Below are 19,466 nucleotides of genomic sequence, written 5' to 3' on the forward strand. Positions count from 1 at the left end.
GAAAATTCACCTTTGTTTTATATTGTGTTTCTGTTTTCCGTTATTGGATTCTAATTTTGCTTCATTTCCCTATTTTTCTATCCTTATGCCAACAACTGTCTTAACTTACACTAGTTTTGTAACGTCTTAGTATCTATCAGAGCAAGTTTTCTCACTTTTTTATTCTACTTCAGAATTTCCCGGCTAGTCTTGAATGTTTGTTATTCTATACAGATTTTAGAATAAGGTTTTTAAACTCTGGAAAAAAATGTTGGCGTTTGAGGGTAATCCGAAGAGAACTGATGTTTTGAAATACTGAATCTTCCAATCCATGAAAAGTTTTGTCTATTACTACATTTATATCTCTATTATTACATTTACATCTAGTTTTTAATTTTCCCACATTCATGGTTTACATGTTTCCTTGTAGAGATTTTGCATACCTTAGTGAAATTTATTCCCATGTTTTGCTTTTTAAATATTTTTGAAGTTACTGTAAGTGATACATTTCTAATGTCCGTAGGATTGTTAGTGAAGTTTCCTTTTTTGTTTCTCCCACTGGTTTTGTTTCCCTTGTTTTTTTTAATGTTCTTCAGTTTATCCAGGTGCTTAAGAATGTTTCAGTGTTTTCAAAGAATCAGCTTTTAGTTTTGCTAGGTCTCTATAATGTATGTTTGTTTTCTATGTTAATAATTTTGGTTCTTAACATTTATAATTTCTTTTCTTCTATTTTCTTTAGGTGTCATTTGTTGCCATTTTCCCAAGCTATTTAGAGCAGTGCTTAGTTCACTAATTTTCCCATTCACCTTTTCTGGTATAAAGCAGTACATTATTTTTTTTCTTCTAGTAGCTTTAAGTGCACTCCAAATTTTTGGCATATAGCGTTTTGTTGTCACTCAGCTCAAAATATTTTCTAATTTTCATTTTAATTCATTCTTTGACACGTAAATCATTGTAGAAGTCAATTTTTAAATTTCCAAATATTTAGGGATTTCCTAGTAATCTTTTTTTATGATTCAGAGCTTGTTTATATTGACTTCAATTTTTACTGAACTAGAAGCAGAATGTACAGTTAACGAGAAAGTATAGAGACATACCAAAAGGTTGGCTTGTTGGGTGTCAGTAAGCTGGTGATGAAATTTGGATTCCATTGAAAAGCCAAAATATGTATTACAGGGTTTTTATTATATTTTGTTTTGTTTTTCAACTCACATCAGTTTATAATAAATATTATTTTTAATTATTCCATGAGATTACTTGTAAAATCATATTGAAATAAGATGATAAGAAAAAACATCTTATGGTATCTTATGGTATGTTTTTTTTCTTTTTAAAGGCTCAAAATCATTAGGGTAGTAGACTCTGGAGAATAAATCCTTCCTAATTCTTTATGTTGTGGTATAGATATACTGACCCATTTACTCATTTATTTGGCCAGTATTTGTTGAGCCTCTACTATGTGTCATGCATTCTTTAAATAACCGTGATAAAGAGAGCTAGTGTCTCCTTCCTTGTGGAGCTTAAGGTCTGGCAGGTATTGGGAACAGAGTCAAAAATATGCCAGGGTATTATTTGGTTTGGGTCTGTTCTAAAAAGCATAGCCATGTATATATGCTAAGACTTCCTTAGGAAAAAATTATATGGTACATACAATTTAATAAATTCAAATTTTACAATCAAAATGTCTTTCTAGCATGCAAAGAGGACTTAACCATGTGTGGAAATAATTATTTCTTTATGCAGCATAGAATGTGGACTTTGAAAATACATTACTTAAAACAGTCAGAAATTATTACTATTGGAGTTAATTTTGCACAGATTTGCATCATTTAGGCAGAAGCTGAAAATGTTGTAAGGGAGTTTAAGAGTATATTGTATTCCATTTCTTAATGCCTCATGAGAGTTGCACCTTAAGACAAATTGTACATGATCACCTGCTAAATCTACCAGTCAACTTTTCACTCCATTCTTTAACAACAGGGAATGTAAGCCCTTATAATCAATATCAATAAATAGTAATATTATCAATACAAAAATAGCAGTTGGAGGGTGTGTAGACTACCAAGTTAAGTGGAAAAAAACATAAGTCAAGTAATAAAATCTATTTCCTTTCCATCTTGCTATAAGGTAAATTTGAATAAAACTAAGTAAAGAATATGCATTAAAGGAAGAAAATAGGACAAAGTACAGTCATTCTTCATTATTACAGATTCCATAATTACAGATTCACCCATTCACAGGGCACCTGGGTGGCTCAGTTGGTTAAGTGTCTGACTCTTGATTTGGGCCCAGGTCATGATCTCACCATTCGTGGGATCAAGCCCCATGTCAGGCTCTGTGCTGACAGCGAGGAGCCTGCTTGGGATTCTCACTCTCTCTCTCCCTGTCCCTCCCCACCTCTCTCTCAAAATAAATAATATTACAAAAAAATTCACCTCACTAAAATGCATTTGCACCTCTACAATCAATAATCAAATCTGTTTCAAGGTCATTCATAGACATGTAAGGATATCAAAAAATTTGAGTTACCTTTAGAGCAAGTTCCCAATGGAGGTCAAACAAGAGGATGTTCTGTTTTCTTGTTTCAGCTCTCCTTCTGATTATCTTCTTTGCCGTTTATTTGGTGCCACATTATTTGCAATTTTATGCTTCTTCTTGATTTTACTGTTTAAAATGGTCTCCAAAGCATAGTGCTGAAGTTTTCCTAAGCATAAGAATGATACATGTGTTAGATAAGTTTCATTCAAGCATGAATTATAGTGTTGTGGCTGAGTCCAAGGCTAATGAATCAATAACATCTATTAAATAAAATGTTTTTAGATAGAAACACATAAAAACCTCTATATACTGATTAGTTGACAACAATACAACCAGAGACTCTTAGGAAACTAATCTTACATTTCTCCTAGGAGTAACAGCTCATTGTTCATTAATTCATCATTCCTAATAAGTTTATAGAATATGACTACTGTGAATATGAAAATCAGCTGCATTTTGGTAGGAAATGTGAAGACAAAAGTTTGGTGAGCATCTGACAAATCTATACATGATGCTACTTAAGAGCACCCAATTTTAGCCAAAAGTTTTTTATTGTCACAGTCAAGGAAAAAGCAAACAAACAAACAAAAACTCAAACATGGCTTAGAGATGGAGAATAAAATGAAGCGAGAATTTGTCTCTAGGGGATCCAGAAGAAGAGAAAATAGAAGCTGAGGCATCTAATCCTTTAAATAACTTTGAAAGCTAGTCCAAAGATTTCCACTTCAACAAAGTTCACTAGACTTCTTGAAAAGGGCATTCAGTTCCCATTGGATTCATCATTATCCCACCCTGGGTGGTTTAAGATACTGAAATTTTCCTTATGCATAAAAAGACATTTATTTTTTTTTAATTGGCGTACTTTTTTTTTTTACTGATTTCACAAATAGTAACTCAACCTTGCCTATATATACAGTCAAAACTCATCAATGCCAAACATCAAGTACAACATATTTTGCACACTAGGTCTCTACAAATATTTGTTGAATTTATGAATTAGTGAAAAATGATGTATACACATTTGGGATTCAGGGGTGGAGACAGATATTTATGGCCATCAAGAGGCTATTTTTTTAAGCAGGATTCATGCTCAGCAGGAAGCTCAACGTTGGGGGTTGAATTCACAACCCCCCACAGGTGAAGACCTGAGCTGTGATCAAGAGTCAGACGCTTAACTGACTGAGTTACCCAGGCGCCCCTCAAGAGGCTATTTTTACAGTCATGGTACCAAAGCAGTTCATCAGGAAAGTCATTTCAAAGAAGTGATCTGCTATGCAGAAAGAACTCCAGCCAAAAATAAGCTAATTAAAATGTCTTCCTGTCTGTAAATAAATAATAAATATTTGATGAGAAATCTCAACTGCTCAAAGCAAAATCACCTAGATGCTATACATGGATCCTCCCTAAATCGATTTTTAAAAAAGAATCAAATTGACTAAGAAACGTATAATCCCTGGGGCGCCTGGGTGGCTCAGTCAGTTAAGCATCCAACTCTTGGTTTCGGCTCAGGTCATGATCTCTGCTTCATGAGTTCAAGCCCCATGTCAAGCTCTGTGTGGGCAGTGCAGAGCCTGCTTGAGATTCTCTCACCTTCTCTCTCTGCCCCCTCCCTGCTCACTTTCTCTCTCTTGCGTGCGTGCACTCTCTCACTCTCTTGCTCTCTCTCTCCAACATAAATAAAGTTAAAAAAATTAAAAACAAAAAAAGACATGTATAATCCCCTCTAGAAAGAGTCGTCTTGCTATTGAACAGTGGACTACTGTCTTAACATTTTCATCAGTTTAAAACCACAAATAGCTGGGCAAATGATTAGATCTGATTAGGAGTCCATTCTCTTTAGAGCTATGAAGAAATTAATAGGCTTCTCAATATATCAATTGTGAGCTTCAAAGAAAGGGCAAGGTTGTTGGGAAATTAACACTGGCATGAACCAGAACTGGAAATGATTTGTAAACTGAGAAGTTAAAATCAGAAACAGAAGACAGTCTTGGTGTTTGAGAGAGATAGTAACATAATGTGCATTTGTTTTAGAACAGGGATGGACAAATTCTGATCCTTGGATCAAATCTAGCCAATAGCCTGTAGTTATAGTTTTACTGAAACATAGCCATAATTAGTCATTTATGCATTATCTTTGACTACTTTCTCACTACAACAGCAGATTGACTAGTTAGATAAGTACCTTATGGCCCTCAGAGCTTAAAATATTGACCATATGGATCTTTAAAGGAAAAGTTTGTCAACCAACTCCTGTCCTACACTAATATCTATCTCTTATGTAGAATTAAGAATAAGGCTCCAAATATTCTGTCCCATTTACTTCTTCTTTGCAGATGTTTTCAATAATTTCTTAATACTAAGTATAATGTATAATGTAAAATATCAAATTTGATTTCCATTGAATAAGGCTTCCTTCCTTTTTACTAAATAGATATTAGATCCTTGTGCATTCTGCTTTTACTTTTAGCATCTATCCCATAACAAACTGTATTGTTTTATTAAACCGAGTATTTCTGATACTAACCACAGAAAATTAGATTGAGAAAACAGAATACTGTATAATATGAATAATATATAATACAATTATATGATTTGAGTCTCTTTCTTTTTCTATTTTCATTTTTCACCTCATGGATCTAGCAGCTGATGCCAAAAAATTAAAAATAATAGTATAATTGCTTGTCTCTGACCCAAGTTTGTTGTCCACTTTATTATCAGTTTTGCTGGAGCTTCAGTTTCTTATTTCTAATACAGTATATTATTTTTTAAAATAATGCTTCATTTTGTTCAAATTGATTTGAAAAGATGTGTTGCTTTCACTTTTGAGTGTAATTTTTCCCTTGAACCCTGAAATTATATTTAATATCGTTTCAGTGTGTTAAGTTATACTGCCCTTAACAGAAGAAACATAATCTCTTTCTTAGAAAGAAATCAAACTCTTAGAGAAATATAGGTTAAATTATTTAGAGTAAGTGAAGAAACAAAACTCCAACCCAATATTTAGTATTACATTTTGCCAAATATCGTATTATAATGACACAAGGAAGAATGATATGAAGCACATAATGAAAGCACAGAGCACATAGTATGTGGGTTACCATAGAGTTTGGTAAGCTATACACAAACTGATAGCCTGAACTTATTGAAGATGTAAATTGAAGGACACAGAATTATGCTGGCCAAGAGAAATACTATTCAGATTTGATTGTCAAGTGTTATTTTTTTGAAGTGAAATTAAGAATATGCAAATAAGTTTTGCATTTTCTCAATGTTTTTGACGATCTGAAAAAATGTAATTGAATGGAACTTGAATGGAATTATAATAAAGTGAACTTCTCCTGTTGTCTGAGAATTCCTGTTGAAGATTCAAAAAAAAAACCCAATAGCTAATAAGCTTCTCTACATTCTGAAGAGGAGCTTTTAGGCATTAGTCACAAGATTTACTAAGATTTGACCATATCTGCTTCCTTCACTCTCCCTACCCCTTGTAGCCAAATAAAAGAAAGACTCAAGCCCATCAGAGGGAAGAATTATCTGAGTGTTCAGTTATATGGTTATTAAAAATATGGTAATAGTCTCTGTGCCAAACAAAGCTAGTTGGGTTCTGAGAGAATCATATACAGAAATTTAGGGAGTATACTGAAGGTAAGGCTTACATGACATTCCCCACATGGATGGTTGTTGAGTTGGAGACACTTGTGCCATGGTGCTGGAATGACTTGGTTGGGAGAATTTGGGGACAAGACTGGCACATTTCTCCTTGTTTGTAGGCATAATGTGAATGTAGAAGCCAAAAGGTTACCTTCCTCCATATGTTTCTGAAAATTTGATTCCAGATAGAGCAGTCACAGAAAAATGGAACAAGAGAGGGAAACACTGGGAGTGCCAAACATGCCCACTTTTTAGTGTGATAAGAATCAGGGTTGATATAAAATATAGGATGCCCAGTTAACTGTGAATTTCTGGTAGACAACAAATAATCTTTAATGTAAACATGTCCTCAATATTTTCATGGAACATACTTATTTTAAAATATTTTTCCTTGGGGTGCCTGAGTGGTTCAGTCAGTTGAGCATCTGAATTCAGCTCAGGTCATGATCTCAGAGTTCGAGAGTTCGAGCCCCACGTTGGGCTCTGTGCTGACAGCTCAGAGCCTGAAGCCTGCTTCAGATTCTGTGTCTCCCTCCGTCTGCCCCTTCCCCACTCATGCTCTGTCTCTCCCTGTCTCTCAAAAATGAATAAACGTTAAACAAAAATTTTTAATTAAAATAATATATTTTTTTCCTTGTTTACCTGAAATTGATTTGGGCTAATCAATGCATGAAAGTGGCCAGAAAATCTGTCACTTCTATTCAGATGTACTCAAGGTTCAGAGAAGAAAGTTCTAAAATGGAATTAAAGACAATGGTTAAGGAAATACTCACTAATATCCTATTTACCGCCCACATCTATCATTCAGATTCATCAATAACTTGGTTATATATGAAAATAAGTTATCAAGTGGGCTTTTCTAAATTCTGGATGTTAAGTTGATGCCCTTTATTTTTATTTGCTAAATATGACAAGCCTAGCTACAATGCATGCATGAATTAGTTAAAATATGATTACTTGCTATGACAAACTCCAAAATGTATAATGGTTTGTGTACGATAGAATTTATTTCTTGCTTAAAAAATTACAAAGGAGCAAGAAACTATTCTTTAATTGGATCTAGATTTATTTCATCTTATGGTCCATCATTTTCAAAGGTGTCTTCCTAGATCTCTGTCCTTAGCTGCCTCAAGGAGGCAGATGTGAAAAGAATATGGAGGACTGTACATGAGAAGTTCTAGTGAGCTAACCTTGGAAATAGCACCACACTCACATTTTGTTGGCTAGAACTCAGCCGTATATCCACATCAAATTCAAGGAAAGCTAGGAAATTCAGGAATACCTCTGTATCCAGGAAGAAAAGAAAATGGATTTGGTATACAAGTAGCCAATCTCTAGCACACTGAATTCCCATCTACCAGTGGAAATTCTGGAAATTACTTCACCCAAAGCTAATTTAAATGACCATGTCCAAGAAAGCATTTTCCATAGAGAAGAGATTGATCTTTACTGTACTGTATAGCCCTACTGTAAACTGTAGTGTATACCAGTGGGTGAAGGCAAAATGGAGAGCTACAGAAGGACTTCTAGTGATTAGACAAAGTATACGTCCCATATCAGTAAATTATTCAATATGAGTATCCCAGTGGATAATTCCCATAAGCCCACAAATACAACCCAAAAGAAATTCACATTAGGACACCTGTAATACTACCATATTCTTTACTCTTCTTTCATTAATGCCTTTTTCATCCCTGCATGGAACCGGGAATACAGGGAAAGAAGATAGCCAGGGTGAAAAACAGATTATGCATCTACACTGCAAGTCAGGCCAATCTAAGAGGTAGGAAAAAATGGGAAATTAACATCTTTCAATTGAATGTGAGAATGAATTTCTTTGATTTGGGCTAATCAATGCATGAAAGTGGCCAGAAAGCCTGTCACTTCTATTCAGATGTACTCAAAGTTCAGAGAAGTTCTAAAATGGAATTAGAGACAATGGCTAATGAAAAACTCATTAATGTCCTATTTATAGCCCACATCTATTATTAAGATTCCTTAATAACTTGGTTATATATGAAAATAAGTTATCAAGTGGGCTTTTCTAAATTCTGGATGTTTCTAAGCTCAAATAATACCTATTAGTAATCAACGAGTGTTTCCTTGGAAGCAAACCTTTTAGTTTTTGGCTTATTTGTTTTATTTTTAGTCCTACTGAATTTTAAATAACAATGTGTCTTATATATAATTGAATTCTAGTCAGTAACAGCTGAAGTATAGAACTAGACGGAAGTTTTGTTTCATGTTGTCTGGTGCAGATTGATCCCAGGGGCCAAAAGCGCTAATACAAGACTTGATTACAGGGAAAAACAAAACAAAACAAAAAGAAAAGAAAAAAAAGAGGAAGGAAGTTGTGAAAATTGGCAATAAAGACTTGCTACAAATCATAACTGCTAATAAAAGGCCACAGTTGTTGTTCTGATATCAGTGGCTTATATCATATAAAATTCCCCTGGGTTGTGCTTAAAATGTTTTAAATTTCAAACTAGGGTTATTAAAACTTAACAGAGAGTACTTATATTTTTTAAAGTGTGATAAATATTTTACTGCAAACTGTTTTCATATATATGAAAATAACGTGATCCAAAGATAATATTTTTGTTGTATTTCATTGTTGTAACTCACCTCTTAAACAATTCCCAAGTTCTCTAAATAACTAGCTAGGACACAATACTGAAAAAAATAAAAGCAATAATTAGACAAGAATTCCACCAGGATATGTCTGTAATTTATCCCTTACGTGGAAAGATACTGGCTTTTAGTTTTGCACAAAATAGGTGTTCAAGAAATGTCTTAAATATTGATGCCTCATCATTTCTATAAAAATCAATGTGTTTGAAGCTACAATTAGCAGAAAATAAATAAGTATTGGAAAGAATGCAGATCAGCTTTATGTTACAGTATTCTTAATGTTATCAGAGTCTATTTATTAAAAAGTAAAAGAAGTCACATTTTTCAACTTTTTTTTGTAATCTTCACCATGTCTCCTTAAAAATCATCCATTTTGTAAATTTAAATTTGTAAAGCCTCTATGGAAAACAGTATGGAGTTTATTAAAAAAATTAAAAATAGAACTACGACATATGATCCAGCAATCTCACTTCTAGATACAGAGTTGATCGTTGAATGACATAGGTTTGAACCACACATGTTTACTTACATACAGATATTTTTCAATAACTATAGTACTATAAATGCATTTTTCTCTTCCTTATGATTTTCTCAATAACATTTTCGTTTCTCTAGCTTACTTTATTGTAATATGACAGTAAATAGTACATATAACACAGAAAATATGTGTTAATCAACTGTTTTCTGCTTCCGGTCAACAGTAGGCTACTTGTAGTTAAGTTTTTGGGGAGTCAAAAGTTATATGTGGATTTTTGACTCCATGGGGACTGGCCCCTCACCCTTGTGTTGTTCAAGTGTCATTTTCCAAAGAAAATGAAATAATTATCTCAAAGATAGATCTCTACTCCTGTTTGTCAGAGCATTATTCACAATAGCCAAAATTTGGCAAAAAACTAAGTGTCCATCAACAAGAGAACAGACCAAGAAAATGCTGTACATATATACAATAGAATATTATTCACCCTTTAAAAAAAGGAAATCCTATCATTTGCAACATAGATGAACTGGAGGATGTTAAGGTAAGCAAGATTATCCAGACAGAGAAACATAAACACTGCCTGGTATCACTTACATGTATATTATTAAAAAAAATGTCAAACTTACTGAAGCAGAGAGTAAACCAATAGTTTCGAGGGGCTGTGGGGTGGAAGAAATAGGTAGAGGTTGGAGCTGATAAAAGTTATAGTTCACCTACAAGATGAGTAAAGTCTGAGGACCTAATGTATAACATGGTGACTATATAGTGGGTAACACTCTGTTGTTTAACTGTAATTGGTGAGAGAGTAAAACTTAAATGTGTTCACCAAAAAAAGAGGAAAAAGTAAATATGTGGGGTGATGGATGTATTAATTGACTTGATAAAGGAATCCTTTCACAATGTATACATGTATCAAACCATCACCTTGTGGTCTTTAAATGGCTTATAATTTCATGTGTCAATTATATCTCAATAAAGCTGAAAAATGTCATCTGTTTTAATAAGTTGATTATCAATTGCTAAAAAAATGTGCAGAGCAGGTATTCAATGACTCCATCAGATTAAAGGGTCATCATATCCTACTACTTTCTAAGAAATCACTTGGGAAGGCAGTATAAACACCAAAAGGATATAAAATTTGTCAATTAAGAATTAGATTTGTAAGAGAGAGAGAGAGAGAGAGAGAGAGAGAGAGAGAGAGAGATTTATTTGTAAAGTTTATGGTCTTACGAGACCAGAATGACCAAAAAATAGACTGATTTCTCCTAGCCTCTTGCTTCTCACAGTCTTAGGTTCACTCTCCTCATTCAGCACCTAACCAAATAATGGGCAGAAATAGTAATGCATGGTTAAAATGCAAGCATGATTTTACCAAAGCATGGTTTTTAGAGACAAACTGCCTGGGTTCAAATCTTGGCTTTTCTATCCACTAGTTACTTGACACTCACAAATTACTTAAACTTTCTGAGCCTCGTTTTCTTATAGTTACAAGGAAAATAATGTTGTGAGGATTGAGTGAGTTAACATATATAAAACCACCTAAAAGAGCCCAGAATATAGTAAACACTATGTAATTATTAGCACTTCTCACCTTTGCAACTTAACCTACCTTTGCTTATTTCTCTGTATCTACTTCCATTGATTTTTTTTCAATAGTAACCATTGTTAAGTATACAGTACAGTGGCATTAATTGCCCTCAATGTTGTGCAACCATCACTATTAACTAATTCAAAACCTTTTTCATCATTCCAAACAGAAACTCTAAAAACATTAAACAATAAGTCCTCATTCATCCCTTCCTTTATCCCCTAGTAAACTTTATTTGTAACTGTGGGTTTATTTAAAAATTATAAAAACTTCATTCAATGCAATCCCAATCAAAATTGCACCAGCATTCTTCTCAAAGCTAGAACAAGCAATCCTAAAATTCATATGGAACCACAAAAGGCCCCGAATAGCCAAAGGAATTTTGAAGAAGAAGACCAAAGCGGGAGGCATCACAATCCCAGACTTTAGCCTCTACTACAAAGCTGTCATCATCAAGACAGCATGGTATTGGCACAAAAACAGACACATAGACCAATGGAATAGAATAGAAACCCCAGAACTAGACCCACAAACGTATGGCCAACTAATCTTTGACAAAGCAGGAAAGGATATCCAATGGAAAAAAGACAGTCTCTTTAACAAATGGTGCTGAGAGAACTGGATAGCAACATGCAGAAGGTTGAAACTAGACCACTTTCTCACACCATTCACAAAAATAAACTCAAAATGGATGAAGGACCTGAATGTGAGACAGGAAACCATCCAAACCCTAGAGGAGAAAGCGGGAAAAGACCTCTCTGACCTCACCCGTAGCAACTTCTTACTTGACACATCCCCAAAGGCAAGGGAATTAAAAGCAAAAATGAACTATTGGGACCTCATGAAGATAAAAAGCTTCTGCACTGCAAAGGAAACAATCAACAAAACTAAAAGGCAACCAACGGAATGGGAAAAGATATTTGCAAATGGCATATTGGACAAAGGGTTAGGATCCAAAATCTATAAAGAGCTCACCAAACTCCACACCCGAAAAACAAATAATCTAGTGAAGAAATGGGCAGAAAACATTAATAGACATTTCTCTAAAGAAGACATCCAGATGGCCAACAGGCACATGAAAAGATGCTCAACATCGCTCCTCATCAGGGAAATACAAATCAAAACCACACTCAGGTATCACCTCACACCAGTCAGAGTGGCCAAAATGAACAAATCAGGAGACTATAGATGCTGGAGAGGATGTGGAGAAAGAGGAACCCTCTTGCACTGTTGGTGGGAATGCAAACTGGTGCAGCTGCTCTGGAAAACAGTGTGGAGGTTCCTCAAAAAATTAAAAATAGACCTACCCTATGACCCAGAAATAGCACTGCTAGGAATTTACCCAAGGGATACAGGAGTACTGATGCATAGGGGCACTTGTACCCCAATGTTTATAGCAGCACTCTCAACAATAGCCAAATTATGGAAAGAGCCTAAATGTCCATCAACTGATGAATGGGTAAAGAAATTGTGGTTTATATACACAATGGAGTACTACGTGGCAATGAGAAAGAATGAAATGTGGCCTTTTGCAGCAACGTGGATGGAACTGGAGAGTGTGATGCTAAGTGAAATAAGCCATACAGAGAAAGACAGATACCATATGGTTTCACTCTTATGTGGATCCTGAGAAACTTAACAGAAACCCATAGGGGAGGGGAAGGAAAAAAAAAAGAGGTTAGAGTGGGAGAGAGCCAAAGCATAAGAGACTCTTAAAAAGTGAGAACAAACTGAGGGTTGATGGGGGGTGGGAGGGAGGGGAGGGTGGGTGATGGGTATTGAAGAGGGCATCTTTTGGGATGAGCACTGGGTGTTGTATGGAAACCAATTTGACAATAAATTTCATATATTAAAAAAATTTTTTTTAATTATAAAAAAATATTTTTATTACATACAATAAGCAATATTTTTAAAAATTTTTGATGTTTATTTATTTTGGGAGAGAGAGAATGAGAGGGGGAGGAGCAGAGAGGGAGAAAGAATCCCAAGCAGGCTTCCGCTCAGCCTGACGTGGTGATAGATCTCACAGCTGTGAGATCATGACCTGAGCTGAAATCAAGAGTTGGACACTTAACCAACTGAGCCACCCAGGTGCCCCCATACAATAAGCAATCTTTAGCTTAAAGTTTAAACTTTCACATAAAGCGGTTTTTTTAATTGTTTTTAAAATGTTCACATTTTAAAAGATCAAAAAAAAAAAGCTGAATATGTTTTTCAGTACAGGTCCATGCTTAGTTATTCACATCCCAAAGCTGTTTTGAAAAGACTAAAAAAATGGCTGAAAATAATTTACAATTGGCAATGATTAAAATCTTCTTTTCTTTGGAAGGGCATAGTAATGACTCATATGAATTTAAAGTTATAAGCATTTAACAGTTTATACAAGCATGTAGTTTTTACCAGAATACAAAAGGTCTTAAATTGTCACTACAGTTGTTTTTGGAATGATTATTTTATCAGGAAAAGCATTCTTCACCAAGAGAGTCCAAACCAGAGAGTTTGAACTTTCAACTTTGAACAGAACTGCATTTAATTTCTGTATCTCTTGCATATGGAGTACATCATAGACTCCATCAGGCCATTCACAAGACCGGCAACACTCAGAACAATGAGGCCAGTCTCTTCCTATGTCACTAACGAGAAGCACACAAGGTGAATATGAAAAATAATGATAATATCTGTTGCAAGCAATCTTGTTTCAAACATTTTCTTCAGTTGCTTCACAGAGCCCAGTGAAAAGTTCACACTGGTCAATGCAGCAATTCTTCCTAGGGTATAAAACAATACAAAAAGTTTTATGCCACCAGAAAGGAATAGCAATCCAGTTCCAAGGATAAAACAACAATAACAAAAAAGAAATGCAGCACACAAAGCATCTGCCAAACCATTTCAATCTGATATTGAAACTACAGGACAGGGCATCCAGGACCTTTTCAGTCCGGCCCTGCTCTTTGTCATCCTGGTAACTGAGGACCCTCTCCAGCGTCTCCATGGCCATTTTCCCAAGCTGTTTCGACAGGCATTCCTTTGCCCACCCTTCCTGCCTAGCAAAAAAACTCCTAGTAATCTTTAATTTACTTTCCGTCTCCATGAATTTGCCTATTCTAGATATTTCACTGAATAGAATCATACAATAATTGTCCTTTTATATATGATTTATTTCACTTAAAGCAGTGTTTCCAAGGTGTGTCTGTGCATTAGAATCCATTCCTCTTTAAGGCTTAATAATTATCCATTATATGTATATACAACATTTGGCTTATGCATTCCTCTACTGATAGATACATGGGGTGTTTCCATTTTTTGACTACAGTTACTAATGCTGCAATAAACATTGGCATAAAAATAGATCCCTATTTTCAATTTGGGGGGGGTTATAATTTGGAGTGGAATGGCTGGGTCAAATAGCAACTCATTATTTAGCTTTTTTGAAAAACAGCCAAACTATTCCCATACTAACTTTCCCATTATTTTTCATTCCCACCAGCAGTGTACCAGGGTTCCAGTTTCTCCACATCGTTACCAACTCTTGTTATTTTCTAGTTTTTTTTCTTTCATTATATCCATCCCAGCACATGTCAAGTGAAATCTTATTGTTTCGATTTGTATTTCCCTAGTGACTAAAGATGTTGAATATGTCTTCATGTTCTTATAAGCTATTTGTATGTTTTTGGAGAAATATCTGTTCGAGTCCTTTCTCCATTGTTTTGTCTTTCTGCTGTTCAGCTTTAAGAGTTCTTTATATATATATTGGGGCATCTGGATGGCTCAGTTGGTTAAGCGTCCGACTTCAGCCCAGGTCATGATCTTGCAGTTTGTGAGTTCGAGCCCCATGCTGGGCTCTGTGCTGACAGCTCAGAGCCTAGAGCCTGGTTAGGATTCTGTGTTTCCCTCTCTCTATGCCCCTCCCTTATTCACACTCTGTCTCTCTCTCCTTCAAAAATAAACAAACATTAAAAATTTTTGTTTTAATAAAAAAAGTTCTTTATGTATATTTAATATTAAATACTTATCAGATATATAATTTGCAAACATTTTCTCCCACTTTCTAGGTTATCTTTTCAGTTCCTTGAAAATATCCTTTAATACACAAAATGTTTAAATTTTGATGAAATTCAGTGGATATTTTTTCTGTTGTGGCTATGCTTTTGGTGTCATATTTAAGAATTGGTCACTGGGGCGCCTGGGTGGCTCAGTTGGTTAAGCGTCAGACGTCAGCTCAGGTCATGATCTCACGGTTTGTGGGTCTGAGCCCCACAACCAGCTTTCTGCTGTCAGTGCCCAAGCCTGCTTCAAACCCTCCATCCCCCTCTCTCTCTGCCCCTCCACAACTTGTGCACACACACACTCTCTCTCTCTCTCAAAAATAGACATTAAGAAAAAAAAAAAAAAAAAAGAATTAGTTGCCAATTCTAAAGTCATGAAGATTTATCCTTATATTTTTTCTAAGAGTTTTATGGTTTTAGCACTTATATTTACAGTGTTTATCCATTTTTAGTTAATTTTTGTATATGATATAAGGTAGGTGTCCAACAAAATTCCTTTGCATGTAGAAATCCAATTGTTCCAGCACCATTATTGAAGAGACGACAGGTCCTCCTTAATTTACAGTGGGGTTCTGACCTGATAAACTCATTATAAGTTGAAAAAATCATATGCTAAAAATGCATTTGAGACACCTAATCTACTGAGCATCATACCTTAATCTAGCCTAACTTAAATGTGCTCATAACACATTATCCTACAGTTAGGCAAAATCATCTAACACAAAGCCTATTTTATAATAAATGTTGAATACCTTATATCATTTGTTAAATACTGTGCTAAAAGTGAAAAATAGAATGGTCATATGGGTACAGAATGGTTGTAAGTGTATCAGGTGTTTACCCTCATTGTTATCTGGCTGAGTGGGAGATATATAGCTCACTACCACTGCCCAGCATTACAAGATAGTTTTGTACCGCATATCACTAGCCCAGGAGAAGATCAAACTTTCAGATTCCAAGTACAGGTTCTATTGATTGTGTACCATTTTTGCACCACCATAAAGCCAAAAAATCATGAGGTTGAACCATTATAAGTCAGGGACCATCTCTAATCTTTTCCCATTGAGTGGACAAAGGCACCCTGGTCAAATATCAGTTGGACATAGCTGTATGTTTTTATTTCTGTACTCTCAATTCTAGCCCAGTGATCTATTATTAATCCATATTCTTGCTATAAGTTTTGAAAGTAAAAAGTGTGAACTATCCATCTCTGTTCTTGTTTTTCAAAATGTTTTGGCTATTTGGGACTTCTTGCAATTTCATAAGAATTTGAGTGTTGATTTTCCATTTCTTCAAAAAAAGTTGTTCAAATTTTTATAAAAATTGCATTGAGTCTATAGATTGCTTTGAGCAACAATGACATCCTAACAATATTACATATTCCTACCCAAGAACATGAAATGTCTTTCCATTTATTAGGTCTTCTGATTTTTGTTTGTTCATCTTATACCCTACAACTTTGCTGAATTTGTTTATTTGCTCCAATAGATTTCTTGTTGATTTTTTTAAAAAAGACTGCTCTCATTTTATCTCTACAATCCTTTATTTCCCACTTACAATTTTAAAAATAAATATTCTTAATTTGGATCCCCCTATGAAATTCAAGAGAGTCCAGGAACCACCTAAAATATCAGGACAAATTTAGTATGTATGTTCAATTTTCTAAAGAATGGGTTAACTGCTTGCATAGTAACATAGATGGTTGTGATAATCTGTCCCTCCTCTCAAAAAAAGTTAAGATCTGTTGTTATAAAGGGAAATCAACATGGTCAGAAATTTTAAAAATTCCCTTTGTTAAATTACTGGAAAATAATGGGTGGATTATGATTATGACAGAAAATTCAGACTATTAATCTTCTTTGTTAAATAAAATATATACGCATCCATGTTTCCATTTCCCTTGATTTAGAAGGGAACAGGATAAATTATATTCTGTATGAAGATTTTTAGATTCTTTACAACAAAAACATTATCAACTGGATAAGCATGTATTAAATATACATATTTCCTTTCAGCACCTCGGTTTTTGTGTAAATATAGAGCAGTAATTTAAGAATTGCTTGAGCACCGGAAGCAGCGACAAGTGCACACTAACTAGAAACGCCATTTTGGCAGCTCCAGCCCGGACCTACTGATCTGAAACTCGGGGACGAGGCCAAGCCATCTGTGTCTTAATAAGAAGATTCCGAAGCAGAGTAAAGTCTGAGACCCACTAGTAAATAAAGACAATAAAACGTCCACGACCTCAACTGAATGGCTTCTCTACTTACCCACTTTAATTTCCCAAAGCCAACATCAGACCAGAGGAATTGATTATACCCAATATTCAACAAATGTTTTATTCTGCATAGGCAACTCTTACCAAATTAAACCCTAAGCTATATTCTGGGAACAAAGAAAAAAAAAAAGGTAAAGCATCTGCCCTCAGGGAGCAATAAACCTACATAAAAAGCCCTTTGAATCACTGATAAGCTAAGGGCTATAGCAGAGTTATGCCCAGGAAGTGCCACTAGAACCTAGGAGAGTTCTAGCTTAGAACTTAGTTCTGGCTGTCGGGGTGGAATAGGCAGGGATGGTCAAAAGTTACTCAGAGGAAGGGAACTAAGCTGGGTTTTAAAGAATGAAACGAAATTTTCCAGAATGACAGCGGGTGAAGGGCATTTCTTATAGGGGTAATTATGCATGCAAATATGATACAGCAAGATCATGTGAAGGTTTGGGAAATACCATGTCTATGTATAGTGCACATAGAAGCTGACTGTGCATGGCCAAAAAAAGAAATTGAAGAGATAATAAAGCCTGGATCATAAAGAACCTTGACTACCTTGCTTAGGTAGGTGCATTGATCAAGTAGGCAGTGTGTGTCAAGGAAGCATACTAGGCCAGAAAGGAAAACAAAGATCCTTGGATTTTAGAATAATGATTTTGCCAGCTGATTACATGATGACTAGGAAAGTTATCATGTTAGATCGTTGTTAGATATTTACTGCAATAATTTGCTAAGACATCTAAAGTGAAACAGTAGTTTAGACACATATCAGTACGAATTTGTTCCCAGCACTAGAATTTGTAGTTTGGCTTGAATTTCCTATTACTTACAACATGTCAGCAATGTCTGTATTGTCATAAGAGGTGAAAATTCTCAAACAGTTGTCTTAAAGATCTCAGTAAAGAATGCAGTGAGTCTATTACAAAGTGTTTGTTTTAAGTCAAATGAAGAAAAATGTCTGCACAGCTGACTTTTTCATTTTTATCCAAATTAGCCATTTCAAGGCACCTTTGAAATATATACTTAGAAGCACTTACTGAATAATTGGTTTATAAATATGACCCATGTGGTCCTCAGTTTAGGACAGAAGAGAATAAATCACTTGTGTTCAAAATAGTAATTGTAGCTTTAATAGCATGGAATTTTCAAGATGAACACACCATTTTCTTTGTTCTCACCAAACCTATATTTACAGTCAATTGATTATTTTCAAATTTGGTTCTCTGTCTTATTTCCTCATAAAAATAACCATTTGTACAAGTGAAAATAACATTTCTCTCCTTTTCTCTTGTTATTCTTCCTTCCTAATATTTCTATCACACTGACTCGGAGCCTTTAAATAAAACAATGATCTTCTTTCCTCTTTTGTTCTCTCTTCCTTTCTAATTGCTTGGGCCTGTAGATACAAGGGATTTCTGTACCTAGGAGTATAGGAGTCGCCTCCCAAATGCCCAGAGAAACTCCTATGATAGGCAGCAAGAGCCCATGAAGGGCTAGCTATCATATGTAGCTAGAGCAGAGAGGACCAAAAGATATTACCATGAAATTGCAAAATCTACACTGATTTCTGATTAATCTGATGGAATATAGTATTTTGGGAAATCTAAACTCTTGAAGAAATATTAGCATTTTAATAATGAAAGGAGGTAAATTATTTAATAAGTTGTTAAGAAAAATTATACAAACTTATAAATAAACCAAAAAGAGGTATGCATGTCCTTTCAAAGTTATACTGGAATATTGTCTAATAGGCCCATGTAAAGATTATGCAATTATCTAGGCCTGTGTGCCTTTATTTGACTCGCTGTGTACTATTAGTCAGGTTTCAGAGTCTAAGGAATTACATGTTAACTTGTGGATTTATGTCCGGTACAGGTGCAAATTATTTGTCTGATAGAAAAGACAGTCCCGAAGACTGCAGTTTTGTTGCCTTATTGAACAGTAATCTGTTTTATATCTTGCTGTGTTCTCAGTTGGCAGAAGGGGCTGGGAATATCTCTGGAGGCTCTTTCATGAGGCACTATTTCCATTCATGAGGTTCTGCCCTCACGACCTAATCACCACCGCCCACCCTTGAAAGTCGCACATCCTAATAACATCATCTTTGGGAATTAGGATTCAATTTATGAATTTTGGGAGAACACACTCAAACTATAACAGAGTCTGTAAATATTCATATATGGCTTTTGTTGTGTCAACTTGGCTGGGATAAAATACTTTCTCCAGAACTGCCTTTCTAGTCTGATTCTACATAAGGTAGACGACAAGAAATACTGTTCATGAGAG

The 19,466-nt window shown here is 35.0% G+C and overlaps 1 pseudogene; it reads right to left on the minus strand.

Moving 5' to 3' along the window:
- Positions 1 to 13,372: 13,372 nt before the first annotated feature.
- LOC125156631 (vesicle transport protein SFT2A-like) lies at positions 13,373 to 13,857 on the minus strand (annotated as a pseudogene).
- Between the last annotated feature and the right edge of the window lie 5,609 nt (positions 13,858 to 19,466).

Source organism: Prionailurus viverrinus, chromosome F2 (assembly GCF_022837055.1).
Source record: "Prionailurus viverrinus isolate Anna chromosome F2, UM_Priviv_1.0, whole genome shotgun sequence".
Classification (NCBI taxonomy): domain Eukaryota; kingdom Metazoa; phylum Chordata; class Mammalia; order Carnivora; family Felidae; genus Prionailurus; species Prionailurus viverrinus.